This window comes from Lepisma saccharinum, chromosome 18 (assembly GCF_977018435.1).
Source record: "Lepisma saccharinum chromosome 18, izLepSacc3.1, whole genome shotgun sequence".
Lineage (NCBI taxonomy): Eukaryota > Metazoa > Arthropoda > Insecta > Zygentoma > Lepismatidae > Lepisma > Lepisma saccharinum.
Window position 1 is genome coordinate 48,473,435 of NC_139246.1, and position 23,075 is coordinate 48,496,509.

The 23,075-nt window shown below is 38.7% G+C and overlaps 1 long non-coding RNA gene across 2 annotated transcripts in view; it reads left to right on the forward strand.

Moving 5' to 3' along the window:
* Positions 1 to 23,075, forward strand: part of LOC146002562 (uncharacterized) — a 503,824-nt gene that overhangs the window by 92,179 nt on the left and 388,570 nt on the right. For both annotated transcript variants that reach the window (XR_014443725.1, XR_014443724.1), the window contains exon 2: positions 15,336 to 15,382. This is a non-coding gene — a long non-coding RNA (uncharacterized LOC146002562). The remainder of the gene's footprint in view (positions 1 to 15,335; positions 15,383 to 23,075) is intronic.

A 23,075-nucleotide genomic window follows, 5' to 3' on the forward strand; every position in this document is an offset into this window, starting at 1 on the left:
TTCATTACTTTTTTATTCTACATCCTGTGTTGCTTTAAGGAATGAAACTATGTTGGTTCAAAGCAGGTATTGTGCTCGCCTTATTGACGCCATTGTTTCAATTCATTGTAATCACATTGTGTAATACAGACCGAATGAAAATGGCGGTGGACAATTCGCCTACTGTTTCTCTCGCCGTTGGGTGTACAAGGTAGAAATGAGCGAAACGCAAACGATGAAGTCACATGTAGCCCCATTCTCTCGCGCGCGTTCCTTCACTTGGTTGTAGCAGCACTGCCGGTCCCTGTTGTGATATCTGCTGGGAACACAGCAGCCTCACGTTACCTCATCAACGGCTCCTATTGGCTGCGGTTCCTGGATCGGATGACAGAACAGCACGTGACGGGTTTGTTTGAACTCAATTTAGTCCATTGCGTTATGTAGGCTACAGTAACTCCTCCACAAGGGAGTTTTTGAACGTGTCCCACGAGAGAACAACAGCGTTTTGCTTTATTCCCCGTGCTACGTTTTCTACAACCGCAGTGTGACATTCTAATGTAAAACGTACTCGCGGGCATTTTAGGAAAGGCAACTTTTGATCGATCAACCCTGGTCCAGGAATTGTAAATAAATTCAATCCCGGTCGGTCTGGGAGAGAATACATAGGTTGCTATTTATGTATCCGGAACTGGCAACACTAATGTTGCTAGGTAAAATCTAATATATCCATCGTAAAGTTGGACATTTCTATACGGATGCTATTTTTGTTTGTTACAGGGACTTGAAAATTTCAATGGAGGCCAACAATGGAATTAACTCGAGAACATTTTCGAGCAATGATTTTCTACGACTTTCGACGTGGATTATATCAACGACACTGCATCGATCAACTCATTTCGACTTTTGGCGATGAAGCACCATCTAAAAGCACTGTATATCACTGGTTTAGTGAATTCAATCGTAGCCGTAGTTCGGTCACGGACGAATCTAAAGGAGGCTGTCCAAAATCGGTTGTTGTGCCAGAACTGATAATGCAAGATCGTCATGTGACATATCGTGAGATTGAGGCATCCCTGAGCATTAGTATAACTAGCATACATATGAACATTTAGTCGCGAAGAAGATTTGTTAGCGTTGGATCCAGCATAATTTGACAATGGCTCAAAAAAAGGCTCGTATCGATTGGTGCAAACAAATACTCACAAAATACAATCGTGGTGCTTCAAAAGCCGGGTATAACATCTACACAGGTGACGAATCTTGGATCTATGCATATGAGCCCGAAAGCAAACAGCAGTCGACGGTGTGGGTGTTCCAAGATGAGCCAAACCCAACAAAAGTTGTTCGTGCAAGAAGCACTTCGAAGCAAATGGTCCCCTGTTTTTTTTGGAAAAAATTGACATGTGGCTACAGTGCCACTAGAGAATCTTAGAATCGTCAATTCTGAATGGTACACAAACATTTGTTTGCAAGAAGTCTTTGGGGAAATCAGAAAAACAACCAGCGACGCAGGATCATTCTTCACCGTGACCATGCGAGTTGTCACACATCGGTCCAAAGAACTCAGTATTTGACCGGTGAAAACATTGAATTGCGTATCCGCCGTATAGCCCTGATTTAGCACCCAATGATTTCTTTTTGTTCCCGTACGTGAAGAATAAGCTTAGTGGTCAACGATTTTCGATGCCAGAAGAAGCGATTGATGCGTTCATTATGCATGTTTTCGAGATACCTCAATCGGAATGGACAAAGTGCTATGAGAATTGGTTCAAACGTATGCAAAAGTTTATCGATCATCATTGAGAATATTTTGAAAAACTATAAAACCATTTTCAATGATACATATTATTTTTTTTGTTTGTTATTCCGGATACATAAATAGAAACCCTCGTATCAGCAAACGTAAATGAGTTGCAGACAGTGTATAACCTTTTCAACTTTAAAACATTTCAATTCGGTCCAGGAACCTTTTTCCCGCATCAATTTAAATACGGTCCAGGAACCTTTTTTCAGGAAGAATTAAAATACTGTCCAGGAACCTTTTTTCAATGTAACAATACGCAACTTGAACCGAATTTAAATTGTGCGAGAAGAAAGGTTCCGGTCCCACAGCTGAACACAATCGAATCCATTAAAATTTAATATACTTTGCATTAGCTAGGGCTAGGATTTTTATGACCTAAAAATAACCAAAATATGCAAAATAAAATATACTCTTATGACCTAAAATTTTACAAAATATGCACTATAATTTGGAAAATATGCCCTTATAACTGGACTGCTTCAAACATCAATATCTAAATGCTGAGATATTTTCACATTTGTACTATTTTGAGTTCACTTTCTGGGCCATGAGTTGCAATGCACAATGAATACTTTCTCTAAATGTTTCAAATAAAAATGAAAACGATTTTGCTACAGTCCGAAAAAAAAGAAACTCTCGAGTAAACATGGGAGTAAGAACGAATCCACTTCGAAAATGACTATATTTCTTAAAAATACAAAAATATGCTGAATATGACCGAAAATCCATCAAAATATGGCCAAATATGCCCTTAAAAAGCACCTTAATTTTATTAGTTTCTTCATAATATGAATTTCTATATGTTTGGGGAACACAACACCTTTACCAAAAAGAATATGCTAAGTCATAAAAATCATAGCCCTATACATTACCATCCATTTTTTGAAAATACATTTTGTATAACACTAGTGGCGGTGTGTTCCAACCATAGCCCCTAGTACTATCGCGGCATCGACTTGACCAGCACATCCCAACCGAGATACACTCTTTGTTGTATATTTCAGCGGGTGGCGCCTTCCAACAGACGTCCTATAATAGTGGGAATTATAAAGATGGTTAATAGATGCCCCAAGAGAGGGAATAGAAAGACGTCGACGAAATCGTCAAGTTGCTGAATTACTAAGCTGCTGAGTATAGCTGAAGTCGTCGAATTGCTGAGCTGATGAATTAGTTGCTGAGACGCCGTACTATTGCTGAAACTCCTACCTGACGACATTGTTGCTGAGACGATGAGTTCCAGATTAAGTGACAGTGAAGCGATTAAACTGCATACATGTTTATAGGATAATATTGTACATACGGATATTTTTATATATATGTAAAGGACTCAAATACAAAGAAATCATCTTAGAAATTGATGTTCTTCCATGTGTGTATCAAAAACAGCAAAAATAATATATCTATTCTGTTCCTTTACATTGTCTTTGCCTAGCGTTATCTTCTAATATAGAACCCCGAAACCTGAGATAACCGTGTTAAGAGTAATTGTTACTGAAAAGAGGGTAGCAGTGCGGAGTTGTTGGGAGATGGGCAAATGCAGTGCGTTCGTTTTGGCTTTGGGCCGAGGTAGCGCGTGACATGGAACAGATGCCGGCATTTTCATTCCCGTAATGTCTCGCTTATTTACTCACATATCTTTAGCATGTGACAATTAATATTGCATAACGAGTACCAACTGTGTTGTAAGAGTTGTTCACGTGCTTTCTCGGCCCAGAGTCAAAGCAAACTCACTGTATTTGACTTCGTTTCCGAAGTCTAGCATAAAGGCCTATTCTTGAACAGTTTTGGATACTGAAGGTCATTGCATGAGAAGATTGTACAAGTTACAACAATATTACTTGTGGTGAACAAACGTATACATGTGGTAAATATTCATTCAAACGAATACAGAGCGGGCGAAGTATAAGAATGAGATTGACTTAAAATTGGGTTCCAAGGTTGAGAAAGTTTCCATGATACATTTTTCCTCGCTTAACAAAATCTAAAATTGAAAGAATGTGTTTAAACTAAGCATTATAATTGAAATGTTCCCATGTCCATACTGAACCGGTTTAAAGGAACACGTGTCATTCAGCGTCTTCGCTGGACAGTATTCGGATGGGTGACCGTCCCAATGCCAGGTTCAATGTACAACAAATAAATTGAGCCACCCAGATGGCGCAGTGGTAGCGTCGTTGCCTTATAATCAAGGGGTCCCGGGTTCGATACCCGGTGGAGGTACATAGTGGTTCGGATCCCACATTAAACTCTAGATCCGGTCCCGATTAGCCTTACCGTGCATAAAGTGGACTTAAAACACCAAACAAATAAATTTAATAATACTAGTAAACCACTAAGGGTAAGGGCAGAAGAAATACAAAGACAAATATATGTAATATAAGTGAAATGATCAGGTCTATCTACTCAGCCTAATTCTAGTATAATATAACTCCTACAATGTAATACAATGTTAAATGCCCTATTAGCACGGCGATAGTTTGAAAGGGGAAAATGTGAAAACAAAGCAAACTAAGATATGGGAAAAGAAGGCCACAAATAACAAAACTCGAAGGGAGGGCAACAAATGTTAATAATAATAATAATAATTAATTTTCTTTATTAAGCGGGCGAGGTTCATCCAAGGGCTACTCTGCCACTGTACATATAAGGTAAGATAAACTGCGTATGGAGCAGTAAGCTAGATGTAAAATAATGCACATGCGGTTAAAAAAATTCGCAAAAGATTGTTTCCTTCCAAAAAAAAAAGTGTAACTACAAATACAAAAGACCCTAGTAATAATAATGCAATAATACAATTCCATATAGTGAGTGGTTTGATACCTTTGTCCCATTAACAGCAGATCTTTTACTTTACCTTTGAAATATAAAGGGTTGTTTACACTCTCTCCCGGTAATCGGTGGAGCAAGCGAACGAAATCGAGTCTGCGCAAGTAACTTGAGAAGGTCTCGACCAATGAACACGTCAGAGAGGAAGTGGAAACGCGGCTGCAGCTACCAATCGCTTGTAGCAACGGTTTAGCTTTGCCCATTTGCTGTCTCAACTTGCTCCACACATTCCCGACACGGGGTGTACGGGCGAACGCAGACACATGTTGCCGAAACTTCAACAAAAATGCAAAACTCCCATGATTACTCCTGTCCTATCTATTCTATTACAACTACAATGTCGTAGATTTCGTACATTGCAATGGAAAATCATTCTGAGCCACATTCCGGTGGTTTCCTCAACTCTCGCTTTCCACACCTTTACTTATGAAGACATTGATAATAGATTCCATTGGGTAAGGATGCCGAATCTACTCTTCCTAATAGAAGCATGTATCATGCATCATTGGAAAGGGTACGACTGAAGGATTCCAGAAATGTGGGATTTAGAGTGAGGAAACAAATGGAAGTGCAAAAAAAGCTAGTAATAAGTTCGTGGAACCTCCATTATAAATTAAACATAATGAGCCTTATTTACGTGCAGATGTAAGGCTAGATGCCTAATTTGTTATTTTTGGTTTGTTGGGTGTAATTATCTTCGCATAAATAATACATTTACAGTGTATTTATGCAAAGAAGACCCAAACCTAACAGACCTAACCTAACAACGTAGACAGTCCTCGAGTGACGTCACAACACAAGGTTGTCCGTACTTTGTGTGATAAGAGAGACAAGTGAAGTCAGGGTCTCCCTTATAGCACAACGCTAGGACAACCTTAAATAATAAAATAACCAAAACCATATATTTCCAAACAAATTGAAGAGAAACAATTTGAAGTAACGAAAATAATTTACAGTTATTAAAAAATAGAAGCTTCAATATCCAAAAATAAAATGAAAATCATAAATAGGGATGAAAACAAGAAGTAAAGTTGAATTCTAGTGGAAGTTCGCGTACATATCCACGTTAAAAACCAAATTTGGACCTGGCAATACTGCGTGTTTACAACATGAAAATACGAGAAAGCTCCTATAGCAAGCAATGTAAGAAAGTTTATGTTATTTCACAGAGCAGGAACTTCTAATTGAAAAATTCACAGTAGCAAATCGAAACACGAATTGAGTACTACGAGTGAACATATTTTTTTTTGACGGCGAAACTAAAACACAAGAGTCGACTGTGCAGTATAGGTATTATTTGTGAATATCCTTTCATCAATTTCTCCTGATAAGCAATCATTCTTACCGTCACAATTAGTCGAAAGTTGCACAAAAGCGACGCTAGAAAACATAGAATACATTTCTGGTTCTGAAGTTTAACAAATACAGATTTCAAGTGATAAATCGCGATTGACAAGTACATTGAAATAGTGTTAAAAGTGCATTATTTAGACAAGATTGATATGCCGTAACTACATACATCTGAACTTCGTCGTGTTTCCCTGTTCCCAAGTGCATTATCAACTAATACATTCTCTGTTTTATAGAAATACACGCCAATGGCCATCCCACACAAAGATAGTATAAATACCACAGAGTTCCTACTCTGTACTTAATTTACATACCGATTACAAAAGTAAGCCGCCTGCACTTGAAGCGTTCTACTACACCGCATTCATCCTCTTACAGTAATTGCCGGCCCCCATGGCGGAGTGCTTACCACATCGCGCTACGACGACAGGGGTCCCGGGTTCGAATCCTCGCCTGGGCATGGATGTCTGTGAGTGTCCATTCATCAATTTCATCATGTCATCACTCATCCCAATCTTCGCAAATTAACCAAAAGTGGCACAAAAAGCGAAGTAAATTTAAGCAAATCAATCAATCAATTTTACAGTAGTCTGCTAGGCAAAAGACGATCTCTCTGAATATTTTGCTTACAAGCATTTGGTAGAGAGAAACTGGAGTCGTATCCATTCGTTTAGTCCGCCATTGGTAGTAAACACTGTGTAGCCGAAGAAATCACACTGCAGTGTTTTCAACTCTGTAAAATCTGGTCATCCGGTTACCTAAAGCTGCCTCTTTTATAGTTTTGCAGATTGTCATTAGAGGCCTGAACATTGTCATTTCAAGGGCTCATTTCAAACATAAGCTATCCTTCTGGTATGCTTTAGCATGGGAAAATCTGCTGTAGAATTAGATATGTTATGAAATATCAACAATGGGAAGGGAGGGAGCGACGACACATGAAACACTGCTCCTAGAAAATTTCATCATTAAATTAATTTTTCAAGCATGTACTAGGCTACATATGGATCCAAGTCTGAGAACAACTGTTATCGTCCCGAAAATACGCTCAAAATTTAGAGTGAACTGCATAGGTTGATACGTTCTAAGAATGGACGCGTTGTATTATTATACTATTAATAATACTCAGCGGTGAACGATGAGACTCGGTGAAGTACACAGACTCCTCTCAGGTACAGGGATAGTGTTAGGCAAAGACAATATTCACAGCACAGAGAAATAAAACAACATTACTGCAGTATGTATAAACTGCAAGGTTTTATTCTTTATTTATTGCAATTAATGCAAATATACTTGAGACGAAAGCGAAGATTTCGCTTTGTCGATGAATTGACTTAACTAAAAACGCATAAACTCAATGCGTGGCTATCGGCGTATCTATGATCACATAGGCCTAGCTTGCGCCCCGAACTACCATACCAAGATGTAAGCACAACACCGAGGAGTTCCTTTTAAATTCAAAAGCTTCGTCGATCCGTGGCGAAAGTGTGTTATTTCTTACGCGATATCCTCGCTTTTATACTATTTTCGAGAACACAGATTCAAGTACAGATGAATCACTTACTATCTACAATAGAATACTATCAACAAAACTGACATCTGCACATGTTTAGAAATACAAATTCACATAGTGCACTCTCGCAAACATGAGGATACATTAAAATACTCATAATAGAGCATAAAATACAATAAGCATTAAACAAAAGTTAAACATTACAAACAAGGTGCAATATTACATATAACAACACAACATTTACGTGTCCTTTCATAAAAATATATCAGTGACATATTTTAAAGTTGTGACGTCACATAAAAATATGGATCATATCAAGGTGCGCATCTACTAATTAGTTACAATGAGTATTTTCATCAGGTGTAGATTGAAATAGCGGAAATGTTTGCTGTGAGACTTCTTCTTTAAATATATTACGTGATATCATATTCTTGCCTTGCATTAAATGCAGAAAATTTAAGATCTATAATTATTTTCTTTTCAAACAAGTTCATTTAAAAATACAATCTTGTCTTGATTATTCCTTAAATACGTATGAAGATATTATTATATATTTGAGGCAAACGCCGAAGTTCATTTCGTTTACCTTTCCCTCTTGGATATTTTTTGTTGTTACTCTGGAAGAGAAAGTGGAAGATTACTCCCGCCGTGCGGCCACCAACAGCCAATGGCGTGCAAACTTTTTCCATCGTTTCTGCTCTTCCTGTTCATAAAAGACGAAAGAAAATTGCCGAGAAAACGGCTCCTTTATTGCCGGCACTTGCTCAGAACGGCATTAACATACTGCTCCTCTTTGTGTGCTTGCGTTTCTGGATGTCCTTTTTTTTTTTTTTTTTTTTCAAGGTGTTTCTCAATTACAGTTTAGTGGTCTGTGTTTTGCAGTACTCTTAAAACGATTTGCAAGGTAAGATATCTTGTCTGTGTGACATGTAATGTGCTTTTTGAATTGCTTCTAAACTCAGAATCAGGAATGCTGATGTCATAAACATAGCGGTTAAGAAAATGTGCTCGATTCGCAATTAAATTTCTTATTAGACGGTGACTACAATTTTCAAACGTGACAGGAACGTCAGAGAGTCGAATACGTGGACATTTAGTCGCAAGTCTATTGCCTTAACTATACATTGCTTAGTATAAGAATCTGTTCTTTTTTAAAAGTTGGAAACATAGAAAAAGTGGAAAAATAAAGTTAGCTTGACAATAAAATATTGTTATGAAATTTACAACTTAAAGTTAGCGAATGAGTAAACGATTTATTTTAATTACTGCAAAATGAAATAGGTCCGCTAAATTTAATGGCACTTAATGTGGATGATAAATAACGATTTCCCTACAACTTTTAACACGAAGAAAACAAAGAATGAATTAAATTGATGTAAGAGAGTAAATGTTTTGCTGGTTCTGCTGTCAAAGGAATATAATTTTGTTTGTTTTCTTTCTGGGATATAGACTATATCAGTATGCGGGGATTTTCCACCCAGAAGAATTTGTAAAATATTTTTTAATCCCTACCTGGGATGTTCCCCCCCCCCCCCCGAAAGAAAATGTCATTGAAAACATCTCCATTTCTTAGCTATGGGACAAACACATCTGAAAAATCTGTCGGGAAAGCAGTTAATTAACCTTTAAAACATTGTACATCGCGTCAAATGTTAAAAAAAAAAAGCTCCCACACTAGCGCCGTTGCTCTGTCCATTGTCAAATAAAACTACGAAAAACTGCCTCCATGGCATGTAGAGTTGACTTAGTCAGTTTTGTTTATTGGAGTTAGATTATATTTCTAGCCGCAGGCCGTCATGGAACTAAATGGTCAAGTTTTCTGTGTTACTAGTTCGATAGCTCTTTATGTGTATGTGTTTCCTTAGAATGTAAACAAATAGTAAAGTGCTCCCCTGTGCTTTGCATCACGCCATGAAGCCGTATAGGGGGTGTGGAGCATGGGCGTCGCCAGAAATTTTTGCAGGGGGGTCGGGCAAATGATAAAAGTTGAATAAACAGAGAAAAATAACAATGAGTATTATTACCACGGTTTTAAATGTCATTATACAATAAGAAATATTATAAACTAATAAATTTATTAAAAAAATATTATTATTATTATTATTATTATATAAATGGAGAGACTCGATCCACCAAACGAGTGAATACCAGCACAACTATTTTCCATTGTTTCTTTTGCATTTTATACATTTTGATATTAGCTTTTGAAGGTCTCGTTCAAGAAAAGGCCTTAAATGTTAGGGGAGGTTTTTTTTCATAAAGTTTGTTGTGTGACCTCACACCTACAACTGTAATTATCAGAATTTTGAAAACTGTGGAACCATTTGTTCTTTGCATGCAATGGTAGAATATAACCTTGTTCATGTATTTTTCACTAATTTTTTTCGATCCAATGCATTTTTACTTTTATTATTCTGTTCGAATACTAACAAAATGAACTTTTTTTTTTCTGTTCTTAACAATAAGAGTAACACACTTTCGGCTTTCTTGTATCTTAAAATGAACGATGTCAATATCCAGGGGTGTCCACAGACCCGTTCGACCCCCCTCCCGACGCCCATGGTGTGGAGTTAGGGCCTCGCATTTTCTTGATCACGGCCGAAGATGGGGGTCATGTGATCAGCACCACGCCCCTGGCCGCCTTTACCCTCCAGAGTTTTCTCCAGGTACCCACTTTATACGACGCTCGGTGGGCGCCGGAGCTGCTTGAACATGTGGAAAAATTCCGGTTCGCCCCCGCCGGGATCGATCCCGGGTCTAATGCATGGTAGTCGGACGCGCTAACGACTTTTCACCGTTTTTTCACTATCTTCTCAATTCTCACATATATCAAATTTTCTCTAATTTATCTGTATTCTCATGGGGACAAACACAAAAATTCATGTCTTACCCGAGATTCAAACCCGGGACCGCTGGCGTCACAGCGCGCTATGCTAACCACTCCGCCACGGAGGTCGACAGCGACTAAGCTACCGCGACATGTGGAATGTAAATATATTTCTAAATTACGTGTAAAAGATTTAATGTCCTAGGTTAGAATAACTGTTCTAAGGTACTTAGACCTGCAAGGCAATAGTTTACTAACTGGTGATATATACAAATTGCATAACAAAGAAAAAAAATCCCCCCGAAATGAAATAGGAAATACGCCACTGAGTGGGTATCCTCCTCAAAGTAAAAAGCTAAATTTGCACACTGAACTATATTGTCCAATCTCGAGACAAAGGGGCAAGTTTCCTCAGGAATTGTTCCTCGTGGCGTCTGTAAAGTGAAGAAGTTGCGTATATGAAACGTAAGTGATCATGAATGTCGTTATTAAGAAAGCAAGGAATAGAGAACATCGAGAAAACTGAGACAGACCCCTTTTTTATCAGGTCAGACGAACAGAAACATCCATGTCTTGACCAGGATTCGGGCCCGAGACCCCTGGCGTCGTAGCACGTTGTGCTAACCACTCCGCCACGGAGATCGACACCGATCTCTAAAGAAAATCCGTTTCTTTCAAATATGTACAAATTCCTACGGCGAAACACTAGGCCAATGCAGCTTTCATTTACTGTGTTATATCATTTTAAAAATCATCAGGTTTTTATTCGCGGGTAAAATAAAACCAAATTTACTACATATTAAACAACTATTTCTCAGAAGTCGCGTTTGTTTAATAACTAAATGGTAATTAATAAGTAATTAAGTGTTCGCATCTAATTATTACTACTATTTCTTTCTATTCTAGTTGCGTTAGCAATTATTGAAACCATGAAAATAAATGCCACATTGATTATAAAAGAAGAAGAAAAATTAAAAATTACAATTCAATATTGAACAAAATTGACGCTATTTTTAATTTCTCTGTGTTTTACCGTATTCAAGTAAGTCATAAATACAAAGGTTCCTCTAGCGTATACATTTATATCTACCTTAGTACATATTTATTCACGTATATTCCTTTGATGTGAGAAAAATGCACTCTGCTTTGAGCCTGAAAATAATTATAGCGTCAAACTGCAATAGGGTCAAACGTGGTCAAACCATCCCAAATGGTCCAGCACTGTTTGCTTGACCATTTAAAAAATAAAATCAATTTTCTGCTGTTGTAATCCATATGCAAAGCAAGTTCATAACATGCATTGATTCTATTTTTATGTGATTCCCATTATAAATGGCGGCCATTCGTGTCTCATAAATTTGAGTTTTTGACCAATTCCCCCCTGTTATTTCTTTGTTATCCATGAAATATCAAACTCATTTTTTTTTACAGGCGTCCCTTACTGAGTAGCTAATATTTATGCTAAAATATAAAATGTTTATTGGGTCCGTCAGCAGACATATTAAGGCTCAAATTTAAAAAAAAAAATGAAAAACAAGTATTTTCAATGAGCTTTAACTAAAAGAGAAAACCACTAACAGAGTTCGAATATTTTCTGCTAAAACTTTTGAAGTACAGTAAAACCTCGTTAATCCGGACTAATGGGGGGGGATAAGTTGACCGGTTTAACGAAAGTCCTGTTTAACTGATATATCCTAAAAGAACAGTAGAAAGTTCATTAAAACTCTGTTTATAGCAACAAAACACGTTCATTATGGTCTATTTAAAGGGCATAGGCCTAAAAACACTATTTCTGCGGGAAACAGAATTTCATCAGTGGTTGACTGCCTTTTCTTTGGGAAGTTCTCTTGTTGACTTCTAGCCACATTTAAAACCTTGCATTCTGCTTTTTTTTGGGGGGGGGGCTTTTGCCTGTCCGGATTAAGCGAAGTCCGGTTTATCGGGGTCCGGATTAACGAGATTTTACTGTATATCTTTCTTAGAAAAAATGTAGCTGTCATATTATGGCTCTTTCCTGTTAAAAAAATCCTAAACTTTGAATTTTGTTGAAATGGGAATATCTGTTTTGGCCCTAAGTTTGAGGTATTTGCATTAGAAATGGTAAATAAACATGCAGAACATTTGCAACTGTCTGCAAAGGTCGAAAATGCTGGAAACCCTGAAACAAAATGCCCGCCATTTATAAACTAAACCATGTAAAAAAGAAATAATGCCTGTGTTGAACTACCCCTGCATAGGGGTTACAACAACAAAATTATTTAAAGAAAAGTGAGGCAAACAATACATTTTTCTTTGGGCTGATATGGATTGGCCCATTGCTAGATTGGTTGTGGATATACTCTAATAGTTCTGCTGAAGTTGCTATTCGTGTTGTTAGGTACAGCACAGGTAGAAGTTGAATCGGGCAAATGAATACCTCTTAATCATAATGAGATCTGGAGCATTGGCTGAAAGGAGAGGTTGCCGCAATTAAGCCTATTGGTGTCACTGTGGAACGCAGAGGAGGGAGATAAAACCAAAAGAACACCTGTTCATGTGGAGCAACGAATTGCAAAGGAGAGATTAGGGACGTGTTTGTTTAGAGCGTGTTCGACAATTATCCATTTGGAAGTAATTAGCGTCCATTTTGGAACCGTTCCAAAAATGGTTTCAACGCTGAATCATCTCGCAATTATTAAGTTCTTTTGATCTTTTAGAATCTTAAGGCAGTGCGTTTACAATGTGCCGGCAATTTTCTCATTTGCTGTTCACGGCGTTTAACTTTTTTTTGTTTCTTCTTTCGTTGCAAGTGCACTAGTTTTTGTGCATTGGCTGCGGGGACTCTTGAAATAGCTTCTGTTCAGCGGTGGACAATGACCAGATAAATCCTCAATCGTTCCCCCCCGCTTAGCCCACTGTGGCCGTGACTTGGTTCGGAGCGTTTCTTAACAGTCTTCACAATCAGATAAAAGCTCTGGATAGTCCGGAATGTCGTGGCTACCTCTTTGCAATTATCCACTATATCAGCCGCAGGTTTTTGGTCGTAGCTGTAGGGTCGGGTGTGTCGTCTTGGTATTCTTTTAAAATCCTCCACAAGGTTCGCGTATGGTGAAATTATGAGTGAGGTTTATGCGGAAGACCAATCATATCGGGCCACTTTTGCTTGTTTTTGACCGTACGTACACTTTAGGCTTACTTGGAGTGTGTAGTGACAGTTCAATGTCTTAATCCCATCATACAACTTTGAAAAAAAAAGGCTATCATGTTGATTTTGAAGTTAAACCACGTACGTTTGTACTTCATTGCAATTACATGACGTACCGTTCCTGTTTTGAAACATAAGAAGGACCTTAATTATGAGAACACCTGTTTTCTGTCAATCACGCGTCTTCACTGACAACTTGCCTTGATTTTGTGGATATGCCGTTTGCGAATTCACTACCGAAGGCTATATTTGATTTTGCCGTTCATGCGTGGGCTCATTTACACTCTTATTGACGTAAAAAAGTACAATGACTGAGTGCACTTCCTGCTGACTCACAACTGGCAAATCTTCAACTGCAATCAAAAGTCAAGTCAGTCACAAGGATTCAGTGATTTTATCTGCAATGGCAGGTGGTTACTTCCAACCTGGCGCCAGTTGTTTTGAAGATCTTACAAGATACGCATCAGTTTGCCTGCTATCATATTCAGTACTGTATTAATGCAGTGAATCACATTTTGTACTCTTGCGAGAAGCTTCAACTGTCACTCAGTACATTGCTTCAATCCACGTTTCCAGCGGACCACATGCAAACATTCCTGACGTTTGAATTTCGTCTGCTATTCTCTTCACTTACAGACACGATTGCAGGCTTGCAAGAATCCACTACCTACACACATACCATGTTGTTGCTTCTCATAAAACATCCGACCGCTAAACAAACAACTACGTACAATTGACAAAAGTGATTCTGTTTCTACTGTAGCCAATAAATAGTACAGCTGTTCCCTATGAGAAGAAGAAGGTTACATAATTTAGAACTGCATAATTTGTATATTATTAGAATAATTAAATCAAGAAGACTTAGGTGGGCAGTTCATGTGGCACGAATGGGAGAGGAAAGAGGAGTTTACAGGATTCTTGGCAAACCTGATGATTTTGATTGATTGATTGATTGATTTTGTGTTTTAAGTCCACTTTATGCGCAGTAAGGCTAATCGGAACTGGATCTACAGTTTAAAGTGAGATACGAACCACTATGTGCCTCCACCTGGTATCGAACCCGGGACCCCTTGATTACAAGGCAACAAACCTGATGGTAAGATACCTGCAGGAAGGCCAAGACGAAGATGGAGTGATAACGTTCAGATGGACCTGAAGGAAATCGGTAAAGATGGAAAAGATTGGATTGATCTTGCCCAGGGTTAGGACTGATGGAAGGCTTGTGTTGCTGCAGCCATAAACCTTCGGGTTTAAGAAGGCTACAGAGTTAGTTAGTTATAAAGAGAAAAAAAACATGCTTGGCATATCCAGTATCATCAGATGCGCCGTTGGAACTAACCTTAACGCAAGGAAGAAATTAACGGCGGAAGGGCAGGGGGTCTTCTCCCCGCTAGACCCAGCCATCCATGGCAGGCTTTTTTTTATCACCAATCTGATGACTGAAGTTGGCAAGCAGCGACAACGAAGTAGCCCGTATGACACTGGTGTACGCAGGACTTTTTGTCGGGAGGTGAGTACATAGCTGGTTTCTAGGGGACGGTGTACACAATAAGATATGTCGTAAAGATATTTAAAACTTTCCAGCCTAAAAAATGACAATCGGGGGTTATTTTTAGGGGGTTAGCATTTACCAATATGTTTTTTCCCCGGAGTTCTTCACAGCTTTTACAAGAAAATGTTATCTTTCTAAAATAATTAATTTACGCCAGTGCCGTATGATTGCTCCCTTAATCATTCATTTTAGTCGCGATTGACAACGTAAAGGATAAAACAAATAAAAATTACCGATAAGAAATATATATATATATATATATATATATATATATATAATATAATCTTTTTATTTTGCTTTCAGGATGTACCGACTTACGGAAGAGCATAATTACGTATGTCATCATGTAGGTAAGTACCCTTTGTTTCTTGTTTTGCTTCTCTGCTTAATGCTAATGTAACTTAATTTCCTAATAAGCATGCGTATCGTATTCAGTGAAAGTCCAGTAGAGTCGAATTACTTTCGGAACATCCCCAGCGGACTATGCGAGTCTGCCTAGCGAGCCTATTGGGCGTGTAGAGCCTGAGCAGGGGCTTAGCGATAGGTTCTGGGATGATATGACGTCATTGGCTCGCTTCGTTGATTGGCTGCTTCGAGAGTCGTGACTCGTTCCGAAGCTTCAAATGCATAACAGCCAAAGCCTCTACTGTCTAATATTGTTTCTCACCATCCAAGAAGTTAGATAAGACGAAAAGTTAAAAACTGCTTTCATAAGAAAAAAGTTTCATATATTCCATCAAGAAATCGTTGGATATATTTACTATATTTTTACAATTTTTTGTTGCTTTTCTACCACTTTGGCTATTCACGTCAATAAAGATGAATGATGATTATCTCTATATATAAAAATGGATGTATGTGTGTGTGTTTGTTTCGGCATAACTCTCGAACGCCTGGAGCGATTTCAACCAAATTTGGTACACGTATCACTTGCAATCTGGAAATAAATACTGTGGGGTAAGGCACCCATGGCACCCTTAGGGGTGGGGGTGGGAAGGGGGTGACATGTAAAAATAATCGAAAACGACCTATATTAGTGTGGAATCCAAAGTTTTTGGGGTCGCTAAGATGAATAGTGACACTCCGAATGCCGTTCAACTCCAAGTTCATCACCTATCAGCATGGGGGGTGAGGGGGGTGAAAAATAAAATGTCAAAAATGACCTACATTAGTGTCGGATCCATAGTTTTCGTAGTCGCTAAGCTAATTGGTGACATTGGCTATGACATTTGAGAGAGAGAGAGAGAGAGAGAGAGAGAGAGAGACATGCTTTTTCGATCACGAGCAACAAGTCACAGGAGCAGTCTCTGAAGTATTGCGGAGTGGATTTAAGATCGCCATGTTTCTCCCACGGACAACTTTAATGTTGCTTGCTCAAGGGTGGGTTCACCAATAAATGTATTTATTCTTGCTCCTGGGGGTGAAACTAAAAATGTTGTTTATAATCAGGTTTTGAGTTAAATTTATATTATAGTGAGTTTGTACAAGATTTTACTTTATAATTCGAATACTGTACTTATACTTATAAATACCTGTAAATATAATCAGTTACATTTTACACTATAGTTAGAATTCATTATTTTCCTGTCTAATAGAAGATTGGGATAAATAAATAGCCGGGCAACGCCAGGTAATCTGCTAGTATGCAATACGACGTTGACTGCCACAATAGGGAAACAAATTCCCTCAGGTCACGATGTTTTATTACCAGAATATAATAAAAACGTTAAAAGAAATATGTTTCTTGACGATTAGATAAAAAATTGTTATTTTTAATTATTTTATGTGCGGCGCTAGAATAAATTATTACGCTGCACCCCACCACAAGAGTTATATTTGGCTCAGAGCATATTTACCGTTTCTTTTTAAGCATTATTTTTCCTGAATATTGCTATTTTTTTCTGATCATTTTTATTGTTTTTATCTGAGCATTGAGTCTTTTGACTCTGCATGTACTATTCTATCGATATCGTTCGAGGAGCTGGCCAACAATAATTCAAGGCCAAACGCACAATCGGAAAAACTTGAACACTGTTCATGAGTGTTTTTTGTTTAATTGTCAGATTTAAGTGAAATTTAAAGGCAAAAGTAAATATAAAAAAAGTTAAGTCACGTTTTAAAAATTGTTCGTATTAATTATAACAATAACAGCACCACTAAATAAGATTTTCAGGAAACATCTCCAAAATTTTGTCCACGGGGCCACTCTTGACGTAACATGTATGTTATGTTATAGCATGGTAGCGCGAGTTGCCTCTGTACCACGAGGCTCCCAAGGTAAAGGGACGTGTGAGTTAAATACGCTTCACGAGGCTCCGGGAGTAAAACTAGAGTGAGTTAACGTAGCAGCTAACGTGTTAACTCCTCACACAACACGTGTTCGCATATATTCCTTGTGTAAAGAGGCTTACAGCTGAATATGAGCAAAACAGACATGTGTAAATGAAAAGCCTACATCATCTCAACTTAAATGTTCTAAAATAATTAAATTCGTTCGTTCTCTTTCGATTCGCAAGTGCCAAGTGGTAATATTTCGAGAATGAATTCAAGTGAAGGTATATTTTTTATTTCCTGATAGATGCAATGTAACAACGTTCTGGCATGCTTTTTTGCAATTCGCACCTTACCATGATTATAATTTTCTGTCTCTTAAGATACTCAGACAGATTAATAGGCACTGGATCTACATTTAGAACTGAGATCAGAAATACTCACAACAGACATTCACCATGAGTCGAATTCAGGACACTTTTCCAACAAGGCAATACCATTAATGATTGCACTACATGTGACCAACCTGTTTTAGGCTGAACTGTAGAATTATCATTTTACTTCTAAGGTTAAAAAAAACCAAAATAACAAACATTACCACTTTAACAATTGTTTTAAAAATTAGAAATTCCGTAATGTTTTTGTCTAAAGAACTTGGAATAGCATTTCTCCAACCGTACGCATGAAACATAGGCAAATGTGGAGGCACAAATGAGTGGATCCAGTCCCAATTAGCCCAACTGAGACCCGTACCCAGGGGAGTGGCCATTGGGCCCATGGATCCCCTCTCGAAGAATGAAAAGTTTAATGTGAACTCATACAAAGCTACGACTTTTTTTTTCCAATTTGGAAATTTTTTAAACTTTTTCTTTGCACAAATTAATATGATTGTTGTGTAGAGAGGCAGGCTCCAAAAGTCTGCAATCTGCAATATTGGGTAGTTTTAGTTTTATAACTATTGATGAAAGTCTACCCCAAACATTTTTTTTAAAACTCGCATTTGGAGTTCTTTATTGTAGGTAATAATTGGTAATACAGTATAATTTACTTTCTAAATATATTATTTTCTAAACATAGAATGGTTCTTCAATGATGCTGGTATAAGAAAATTAAAGGAAATATGAAAACATTGCTATACTCTGTCCCAGCTAACTGTGGAGCAGGCGAACGAAAAAAAGTTTCTGCGCAAGTAGTGACGTGAGACGATCCACCAATGAACACGCGACAGGGAACTGTGTTCCGTGGGGGAGGGGGGGAAGTGAGTAACTGCAGTTATCAGCCTTCCAGCAACATGTACTGCTTCGCTCTGGATACTCGATTTACCCCGCTACTATGACGCTATGCATGGCCTTGCTCCACAGTTAGATGGGACAGGGTATAATTTTTGCGTAACACAGAACTGTTCGAATACTTCTGAGAATTGAATGTAAACGATAAGCACTAAGCTATACGCCATGTGACAGCCTTTACCTGTAAGCGACTGTGTGGCTGATTCTTGGAATGTATTGGTGAGTTGATTTTCTTTCTGTTAGTTTGGATCATAATATTGCAACTCTACAATTGCACATTTATCTCTAGCTGTAATATTACCATAGCATTAATGGTCACATCTAGTACTCCAACAGTATTTCTCCGACCACCGCGACGGAGTGATTAGCAAAGCGCGCTACAACGCAAGGAGTTCCGGGTTCGAATCCCAGCCTGGTCATAGGTGTTCTTTGTGAGTGTGTTCCTTCAGCGATTTCATCATGTCATCGCTCATCCTCATCGTCGCGATTAGACAAACTCGGCAGAAAAGCAACGTAAAATAACCTCACAGAATTTCTCATTGTTTTCTTTGTACCACATATTCGGATCTATCCCCTCCCCCTTTAAAAAATCCTTGGGTATGGGCCTCATAGCAACATATGTAAAGGTATATGGTAAAACACGAATATATATATAAAATATGATCAATAAGATTTCATTTGCTTTGGTTTGAGTTGGTGTTTTAAGTCCACTTTATGCACAGTAAGGCTAATAGGAACTGGACCTACGGTTTAAATTGGGATCCGAACCACTTGTGCCTCCACCGGGTATCGAACCCGCGACCCCTTGATGACAAGGCCACGACGCTACCACTGCGCCATCGGGGAGGCCCAATAATATTTCATACTTATATCAGTGTTGCATTCGTGTTTTACCTTTGTATATATTGATGAGGTATAATGAGTGAAGATAGAGAAGAGGTTCGTTTAATGATCTCTTTACACTGTTCATAACCTGACGTTTCCGTCGACTGCCTCTCGTTATCCCAGGATTGCGCAGCATTTCCCAATACCTCTGTGCTGAGGTTAAACGGAAAGTGACGAAGGTACACCTCACCGATAGAGGACATGAAGAGTAATAACCTCTAGTCCGGGGGCAGTATAAAATATGAAGTCCGGAAGGACAGCCCTCTCAGTTGACTCACAAATTCATTCGATACACTCACCGCGGGAGCATCAGTCAGAGTCGAAGTACGAACTCTGACAAGTTATGGACACCTCCTGTAGATACGTCTAGGACAGCACTCAGGGAGAACAGCGGACAGGTATGATAAGTGTGGAGAGAGCAATTCACTCAGTTACATCTCATCTTTCTCTTCATTGACCAGGGAGGGCCCTTTACAGTCATTATGAACTTTGAACTTCTCGTTTTGTCATTTGCTACATCACAGTGACTCTCGATCCCCGATGTTAATCCGAGTCACACTTATATATATATATATATATATATATATATATATATATATATAAATAATAAATAATAATCATAAAACCCAAAGATTTTCAAAGGGACGTATCTCTGACCCTAATTGAGCTAGAGTGAAAGCGATTACAGATTCAGAATCAGCATGTGATCGTAGACCCCCCCCCCTTTCCATATACTCTATTGAAAGGTCTTGACGTATTTTTCTTCTTCTTCAAAAATTTTAAATCGCCATATTTCCGTTCCTAATTGAGCTAGGAGGATGGTTGATAGCTTGTTGGACTCGGAATGAAGTCCTCTTTCCGATTCTACAATGCAAAATGGGAGTTTCCATTTAAAATTTCACAGTTGCCTCCCGCCCCACCCCCAGGGGGCGGGGGTGGGGAATCAAGTGTGATATCATTGAATAGCTTTCTTTCACTTATTCAACACGTATTTTTTATTTTTCCGATTCGATGTGTATTTCTCACGATATTTGACCGTTCCGGGACTTTTGGACCACTCGGTATATACATATACCACATACATACATACATGCACACACCCTCGCAGCACACATTTTCGGATCTGTCCCCTCCTCTCCCCCCCCCCCAAAAAAGGGCCTGGGCACAAGCCTCGCCCAACTGTACTTAATTTTCATTCTGATTGCTAAATATAAGATAGACTGAACATAAAAAAGAGGCATTTTATGTATGGTCTTTTGTTTTATAATCAAAGTTCGTGGAGAAAGGTCTTTCATGCACAGGGCGAAGATAAATACATCAGGCACATAAAGAGGAGCATTAAATGTCTACACACGGGCATGCATTAAAACGTCTGCATTACGTAGAAGCGTGGCAGTTGTAAAATAACAAGAAATCGCCATGAATTTCAAGAATCCAGAAGCACAGCAAGATCAAAATTGCAGGTGACAAAGCATGCACTTAAAATGTCTTCCCCCGCTGACTACGACTGCCACTGCACCTAACTGCAGGGCAGATGAGATGTGGTAGCTACTTTCACGGAATATTTTTAATATGCACAGCGTGGTCATGCCTTAGGGTGCCCGTGTAAGCTACCGAGTAATGTCCAGTTTGATAAGGCACGTTCCAGCACTCTATGTTCTCTTTTTTCGGTCTTGATTCCAGCACCACTCCTTACCGGCTCTCCTTTCTCCCCGAGAAACCGTCATAAAATTCCAACCAAACGACCAATAGAGCAAGGCAGTGTCCGCTGAGAGCTCTCCTACTGCCCAATGTTTTATTTTCCCAAATGGTCACTAACTGTTATGTAAATAAGGCTCTTACTGCTTCTCGGCTGCTGGAAGTTACGTAAAGCAAGCTATATTTGCGCTCGGTAGCTGGAATGATTTGTTTCCAGCGTTTTCTCCAGCGAAGATGAAGCAATGCTCACATGAGCGATCCTGGAAATCCTCAAATGGTAATTGATGGCCAATTACATCTTACAGTAAAGTAAAGTGTTCCCCTGTGCTTTGTACCATGCCATGAAGGCGTAAAGGGTGTGTATAGATATGGTAACAGTTTCATACATCGGAGACACATTACTTCAATTTTACACAAGAAACTACTTACGGAAATGAGTTTCTCCAATGTTTCCAACGTTCGTCGAGGTATTTTCTTTCATCGTGGAATATATTTGACCGGGAATTCATGTATTTTTCAAGAGAAATATCTCACCGACACACAATTGCCATTGCTTTCATTTGCTTGCCGTACGACAACCGAATGCTGCGTACGTTTGATGACGTAAGCCCCTGTCAGTGTTTCAATCCTCATTTTTTTTACTATGCTTGCCTAACGTAACCAAACCTTATCGGAAATGGTTCGTGGGGCTATCCGTGAATGGTTTCCAGGGGCTATCGGTCAGCTACCGTGCATAATGGTTCGTGGGGCTATCCGTGAATGGTTTGTGGGGCTATCCGTGTATGATTCGTGGGGCTATCCGTCAGCTACCCGGACTATCCGTCAGCTACCCGTGCATAATGTAAAATTTCCACCGGTGACGAACACGATAGTAGGTATTTTTCGGTGAAGAAGATTGAAACACTGCATACCCACAACGTGAGTCAAGATGTTCCCGCCATATTGTGTGTTCCGGAAGGAAAGGAAGGAATAAAAAAAAGCACTCATAATGTGAAAAATTGCGTTTGTTTTCGTGTAAAAAGCATAATGGCACCTTGAACTATGTTCCGCAATACACAATTGATAAGTACGAACCATGCGAAACACAAAATATGCGATTTTAATGTGTCTCCGATCTATGAAACTGGTACCTAAAGATATTTCATTGATTTGTTATATTGTTTGTATCGAAATCTCTGGAACATTATTAATGTGAAGATTTGTCAATTATGCCTTTTTACTCTCTTTTAAAGCATTTATTTCTTTCTTTCTCACCTTGTCTCTCCTTCAATCCTTTTCTCACGTTTTCACTCTCTCGTTCCATCAGGTCCTCTCTCCTTTACTTATTGTAATGATAGAATCACTACATGATCCTTTTTTTTATTAGTTTTTGATGAATGTTTAATATTATTTTTTGTTTGGTGACAATAATATTTTTTATGCAGTCTCCAATGTAACCTGCTGTAGGGTTGGCCTACGTGACAGTGAAAGCCAGCTTGTAGAAGGTGGGTAGTTTTATGTCCTTTCAAACCGGAAGGGGGTTGGAAGAAGTCCAGTTTACTGGCATTTTTCGAATCGGCTATATAAGGCAACCGATTGAGTAACGGTGGTTGACATTTCTTACTAGTTTTTGGGCAATAGGGGAGACATTGGAAGGTTCTCTCGGTGCCGGTAGAGTGACCGGGCTAGTCATATGGCTAGCGGTCACGGATCAACCATTTGCTTTCATCGAAATACATAGATAAGTCCACGCATTTTTTTTATTCGTTTGGTGACAATCAAACGCTTAGTTTTCGGTGGACATTGTTATTATTCTTAGAGAAACGTCGTGTCCGAGGGGATTAAGAGACGCGTGTAATTTCAAGTATATGTCTATCCGTTGGTGACAAGCCAAGTACCTTGTTGCGCGAAGTTATTAGTT